The following is a 7,466-nucleotide window of genomic DNA, read 5'->3' as shown; positions in this document are numbered from 1 at the left end:
TTTTGCGCACAAAAAGTATTCTCGTAGCTTCGTATAATTACGGATGAAACACTGATGTCACATGGATTATTTGACCGATCTCCTTGCTACGTCTCTGGACTTTTCAGTTGCGTTGCTGTCTATGCAGGGTCAGAGAGCTGTCAGATTCCATCAAAAATATCTTAATTTGTGTTCCGAAGATGAACGAAGGTGTTACGGGTTTGAAACGACATGAGGGTGAGTAATTAATGACAGAATTTTCATTTTTGGGTGAACTAACCCTTTAATATTGACCAAACATTTAATTCAAATATACACTTAAATCCTTCATTTTTGACCTTTGCAATAGAAATGCTACAGCCTCTATAATTTCTTCAACAAAAACATGTGGACATCACAACCCTTACAAAAATTAACCATGGTTTTATCGTAGTAAAACTGCTTAATTTTCTTTTGTGTGATTTCTGAATGCTCGAGACAATAAAATCAATCAGTATTAATAAAATCATAGCCATAGGTAACTGTCTAGAGTTACAACTGTAATTTATAAATAATACAACTGAATTACAATTTATTTTTTTATTTACTTTTATATGTTATTAAAGTTCAATTTTGACCCCTATAGGTGTTTTTTTTACTTCCATAATATTTGAGGGAGGGGGCACAACAATACAATTCTGCTTAAGACACCCATTTGGCCAGCACCAGTTCAGAAATATGTGTTGAATCACATAAATGCAATCCAAGAACACAATGTACAGGAAACATGCATTTCTTTTCTTCTCATCTTTTGCATTTCTTATTTTATTTATTTCAGATATTATCAACATTGTTTTGCAGTAACACTTCTCATGTTCTGAATTCTGTTTTACAGTTTATCTCAAATAAGGAATGTGGGACATTGAGGACTAAATAGTCAGCAAGCATGTTTTCTTGCCCAAAATACTGACAGAAGCCAAAAGCAGAAGAGATTTCAGCAAAATACTGCTGTCTGTATGTAAGGCATCTGTGTATGTGAACTCAACAATACGAGCTTCTCACTTCTACAGCTATATACTTAGGCCTTTATAGTAAATGTAATTGTATCAAAGATTATTTCTTTTTGTCAATGTATTGAAGTTTATTTGTCATTGTACATTCTTTTTGTTTGCTCTTCTAATATGCTTCAACTTCATTTATTTAGTCCTGGTTTTTCCTTAATTAGCTGCCCATTGGTCTGTATACGGCCTCTGTTAATTAGCCAATCACTGCAGCCATGTACTAATGGGTCCTGATGTATAAATGCTTGTGCTGATGCACAGTAGAGAGAGACTCTGAACCTACTTCCATGTTCGTGTGGTGTGTGTGCGCGCGTATACATGAGCAATGTAAGTTTGTTTCTTTTGTTTGACTTTGTAGCCTTAGTATGGTTCATTTGATTTAATCTGTTGTATTTTTGTTCTTGTTTTAGAGACCACACACAAGCACATACCCTGCTCCTCTGTGCTCTGCCGCCTTTGGTGGATAAATAAAGTGGTCATATGGCATTGTATTACTGGACTCTGTGTTCTTGTAGACACCCCTGCTGGACTCAAGCCAGACATTCCCTAAATCCTAAACTCCTTTACAGTAATACCGTATACATTTATTAATTTGACAGATTCATCATAGAGACTATAAACACGAGAAGTGCTAGTAGCCAACATTTCAGATATGGTTAGAACAAGGACAAATTAAAGAATTTTTTTATTTTATTTTTTCAACAAACTATGGCTTGTTGTTTTTTTATGGGAATATGTGCTGTTTTGTACATTAAGAGTCTTTCACAGAGTTGTCATCTGCAGTATCTGTACTGAAACTGTCTGCATTAGGGTGGCCCTTATTGGGGGGTACTTTTTTTTTTTTTTTTTTTTTTTTTTTTAAATGTTAACCTCACACCCCCTTATTGGTTACTACACTAGAAGTTAGTAATGTATGCAAAATTCCATCCAGATAATTTGTCATTTAGGGTGTGCTCAAAGAATGTATCTTTTTATCAGCAGGTACTTCAAGAGCTGATGGTTAGAGAGTCAGACTTGTAAACTGAAGGTCATGGGTTCGAGTCTCAGTACCAGCAGGGATTGTAGGTGGGGGCAGTGAATGACCAGCGCTCTCTTCCACCCTCAATACCCCAACTGAGGTGCCCTTGAGGAAGACACCGAACCCCAAACTGCTCCAGATGGTGCTGGAGCAAATGGCTGCCCACTGCTCCAGGTGTGTGTACACGGTTTGTGTGCGAGTTGTTGACTACTCACTGCTGTATGTGTGCACTTTGATGGGTTAAATGCAGAGCACAAATTCTGAGTATGAGTTACCATACTTGGCAACATGTCATGACAATGGCAGAACACTCTTAACTTCTTCATTACGAGTGTTCGTTCCTAAGTCCGCGAGCTGGGACTCGAACACGGGACGCCTGCACTGTCCACAAGGCTATCGGCGCCAATGTCATGTAACATTTTATCTGTGTTCTCGTTTTTAAAACAATTCACAGTTTACTAATGGTTTTGCATAATTATTAATTACGTGCTGTTATTGTCATTAAGACTATATGAAGAATTTCAACTTTGTTAAGCACACCTAAACGTAGTCCAATCTCAGCAAAATTTGATTTGTTTCCATTTCTCATTAAGGAGAGTTGACTGGGAGGGTGAGGGCAGAAGATTTCAAAAGGTCTAAAATAAGGGCCTCCCTAGTCTGCATGTGTTGTCATGTCAATTATCTGAAAGTCTCAGGCTGAAACTGAAGCCGCTTCTGCCACCTAGTGGAGCAGATGGAAAGTGCACATCAGTTCCTATGATTACGAGAAGTAACACTCGCCACCAGAGGACACCAAAGTGATATTTTATGTGCTTGCAAATAGTAATAGTGATTTTAATAAGACCATATATTTTGAAAAGCGTTTTTTTTTTTATTATTATAATGGGAACTTTATTTGTAAATTCCAACTTCCACAATTTCGTAAACATTAGAATTCTGAATATCAAATTTGTTATTCATAAATGCTGATTAACCACAATTTTGTAAACTTTACAATTCTGAATGTCAAGTTCTTTGACATAATTCTGAATGTCGAATACTTTATTCATAAATGTTGAACATCCATGATTTCGTCAACTTTATATTCTGAGTGGCAAATTCTTTATTCATAAATGCTGAATATTATTCATATAAAGCCTTTTACAAAGAAGGACATTCAGCATTTATAACAAACTTGCTCTTTCAATGCCTGTTTCTATATAATATTGTTTGCAGAGTTACATAATGGTAATTTTTTTTTAAATTACAAGTTCAAAAGTCAAATTTGTTGTCCAGAATAACATTTAAAATAAAATAAAATATTTAAAAAAATTCAGAAAATTTAATTGATTTTTCATTTCATGCAGACTTGAATCCTTGGGTAAAAATCTTGAAACTTGTCAGGAAAAAAAAGTGAGATTTTACCCATTTTTTCCATTTTAATTTCAAAAGATAAATTATTTATTTGCGAGATTGTCAAATGTCAGTCCAACAGACAGTCCAATGTCATCTCTTTTGTTCTCTAGCAAAGACCGAGTTTTGCAAAGCAAGCCTGATGACTCTGGGTGTGAAATTGGAAGCGACACAATCTGTAAGTAATTTAATCAAACATTTAAATAAGGCATTTTTCTTCCAGACGTATCAGACTGGGAGTTCCTCATGCCTGCTTTCATATCAGCTTCAGTTTAAATTATTTCAGTTTATAAATTATTTGGACTTATTAAATAATAATAATAATAATAATAATTATTATTATTATTAGCAATTGTAACCTATTCCTTTTGCAGAGACATTTTAATTAAGCTAAAGTACATGTCTTAAAACACACTTGATAATTAAAGATTTAATGAAGAATAAAAGTAGAAATAGTAATATATTTGAATCGGAAATAAAAGACATTGGTGTAATAAAATACATAATAAATTAAGCAGGACTGTATTATAGGTATTATTGTTGTAAATAATGTTTAGTTTCTTGCACACACTGATCGTTTCACTTGAAAAGACCTCAATATATCACCAGGAGTCACAGATATGTTTGACTCTCAAAGTGACGGTAGCCACTGACTTGCATTTTATGAATTACCAAGGACCATGATTTCAGATAAAAATCTTTTTTACTGTTCTACTGAAGAAAAAAAGTCCCCTACATCTTGAATGGCCTGAGGGTGGGTAAATTAACAGCAAATTTTCAATTTTGGCTGAACTATCCTATCCACGAGGCGATGCCCCTGATCTCTCCTGACGGTGATTCAGTGTTTGTGAAGTCGGAGGAATAATGAAGAGATTCAGTTGCATTCGGTGCAGTGGATGACAGCATGCCGTTATTGGCGTAAACAAACTGACCGTCATTATTCAGCGCAACGGCCTGATGGAGAAGAAACAGTTGTTCAGCAGATCTTCTCCACTCATTTTGCTGTCTTTAATGTCTTTTAGAATGAATTACTCACTGTTTCAGTCAGAGTGAGTCCAGATGTGTCGTCTTGTCTGGTTTGTGAAGGTTTTTCTTTCCTTTTTCTGATTAAAAAAAAAACATGTTTTCAGATCATTAAAACATTAATGCTTATACAATATCTCAGTCAGAATGACAACTCCTTGTGATGAAGCAAAAACCAGGTAAAGTCTCATCAGAACAACAAAACCATAAAAAAAAAAAAAAACTTATTTTCATTTTAACTTAATGTACTAAAATAACTAAAACTGAAAAATTAATAAACTATATAGACATATTAAAAAAAAAAAGAACTAAAAATTACAATAGCACACAATTACAAAACCTTTCAATTTTATCGTTTTTGCTTTACTTTCAGTTAAAGTTTGTCATTTTTCTTTATTTTTTTTATCATTTTTAAAAATTTGTTTATTTTAATTTTAGGTACTTTATTATTTATTAATTCATTTGTGTTTTATTTCAGTTAATCTTTTATTTCAACTAACAACGTTTTTTTTTTTTTTATGGTTTTAGTTTTTAATATAATAACCCTGCTTGAAGCTGTATACTTTTGAAAACATTTACCATAATAGCTGAAAAGAAATCTGTGTAACATGAAAAAATAGAAAGCTAGTGTTTTTTTTTTATAAAAAAAAAACATATATATATATATATATATATACATACATACACACATACCTGTGTATGTATTGAATATTTATATAGTATAAACATGTTTTCTTATTCCTCAAAGGGCATTTGTACCCACCGTTCACAGCAGAGCATCACGATGCACACGATCATCATCAGTAACACACCGACAGCAGCTCCGAGCAGCACGGATGGATAATGGAAACCTGGAAAGCAGTGCTTTATTGCTCAGAGGTTGGTCTTTCATAGTTCAGGAGATCTCATTAAAACCATTAAACTATTTTAGATGTTTCTCAGGAGGAATAAAAATAGACACAAATGAGTCAACAGTTGTCCTAGTAGAAAATACAGAGCTATAAAATGAATGTGGATTTGATGAGAAATGTTTGAGATAATGTTGAGACCTTAGATCTGTGATTACAGACTTTAGTGTCTTGGCAAATATGAACACATTTCTCAGGACTAAAGTCTCTGTTCGGGCTCCATTTGATCATCATTTTGGCATCACTAAGTCCTCTAAGAAGACAGCAAAACGTCCCTGAGACGGATGACCCAGGGATGGAAGGGGCTGCTCTTTTTCTGGGGCAGGTAACACCTAGGCCCCTTGTCCCAGAGAGGGACAGTGGCTTTTTTGTTTTCAACCAGGTATCGTCATTTCTTTCACAGAATAACCAATAGGATGCTAACCAATCAGGCTTTAGTGGACATTCAACTGAGACTGCGCTACTGTCAATCACTGAAGCCTTGCGGATTGCAAAAGCTGATTCCAAATCATCAGTTCTCATTCTGCTGGATCTATCTGCCGCTTTTGACACTGTGCATCATCAGATCCTCCTGTCCACCCTCTCGTCACTGGGCATCACAGAGATTCCAATTCGCTGGTTTGAATCCTGTCTCACTGGTAGGTCTTTCAGGGTGACCTGGGGAGGGGAGGTTTCCAAAGCACATCAACTGGTCACTGGAGTTCCTCAGGGATCAATTCTTGGACCATATACACTACATCACTGGGTCCCATCATACAGGCACATGGTTTCTCCTACCATTGCTATGCTGATGACACACCGCTCTATCTCTCATTTCAACCAGATGATCCAACGGTAGCTGCACGGATTTCAGACGGCCTGGCAGACATCTCGGCATGGATGAAAGAACATCACTTACAGCTCAACCTGGCAAAGACTGAGCTTCTTGTCTTCCCTGCCACTCCGACTCTACAGCATAACTTCACCATCCCGTTAGGTTCATCAACAATTACCCCATCAAGTTCGGTCAAAAAACTTGGTGTAATCTTCGATGACCAGCTGACTTTCAAAAACCACATTGCAAAAACTGCGCGATCTTGCAGGTTTGCATTGCACAACATCAGAAAGATCAGGCCTTTTCTAACGGAGCATGCTGCACAACTTCTTGTCCAGGCCCTTGTCATTTCTAGACTGGACTACTGCAATGCTCTTCTGGCTGGACTTTCATCATGCACAATCAAACCTTTACAAATGATTCAGAATGCAGCGGCATGACTGGTCTTCCACGAACCCAAAAGGGCCATGTCACATTTTCATATTCTAGATTCGTTACATGTAAATTTAAAACATTTCAAAAGTTTTTTTGTTTTAATTTTGATGTTTAGAGCTTACAGCTCATGAAAGTCAAAAATCCAGTATCTCAAAATATTAGAATATTTCCTAAGATCAATCAAAAAAAGGATTTGCAAAACAGAAAAGTTCAAGTTCTTTAAACTGTTAATTTATGCACTCAGTACTTGGTCGGGGCTCCTTTAGCACTAATTGCAGCATCAGTGAGGTGTGGCATGGAAGCGATCAGCCTGGGGCACTGCTGAGGCACTATTAAACCTTCAGCTTGCCTGTATTGTTGGATCGACTGTTTCTCATCTTTCTCTTGAAAATATCCCATAGATTCCATATGGGGTTCAGGTCAGGCATGCTGGCTGGCCAATCAAGCACAGTAATATCATGGTCAGCAAACCACTTGGCAGTGGATTTGGCACTCTGGGCAGGTCCTGCTGGAAAAGGAAATCAGCATCTCCATAAAGCTTGTCAGCAGATGGAAGCATAAATTGCTCCAAAATCTCCTGGTAGACAGCTTCATTTACTTTGGACCTGATAAAACACAATAGACCAACACCAGCAGACGTCACGGCACCCCAAATCATCACTGACTTCAGAAACGTCACAGTGGACTTCAAGCAGCTTGGATTCTGTTCCTCTCCAGTCTTCCTCCAGACCCCAGACCTTGATTTCCAAATGAAATGCAAAATTTACTTTCATCTGAAAAGAGGACTTTGGACCACTGAACAGTCCAGTTCTTTTTCTCCTTAGCCCAGGTAAGATGCTTCTGACGTTGTTTCTGTT

The sequence above is a fragment of the Sinocyclocheilus rhinocerous genome, unplaced genomic scaffold (assembly GCF_001515625.1).
Source record: "Sinocyclocheilus rhinocerous isolate Xijiao unplaced genomic scaffold, SAMN03320098_v1.1 scaffold475, whole genome shotgun sequence".
Classification (NCBI taxonomy): domain Eukaryota; kingdom Metazoa; phylum Chordata; class Actinopteri; order Cypriniformes; family Cyprinidae; genus Sinocyclocheilus; species Sinocyclocheilus rhinocerous.
Note: the sequence above shows the minus strand (reverse complement) of the source record.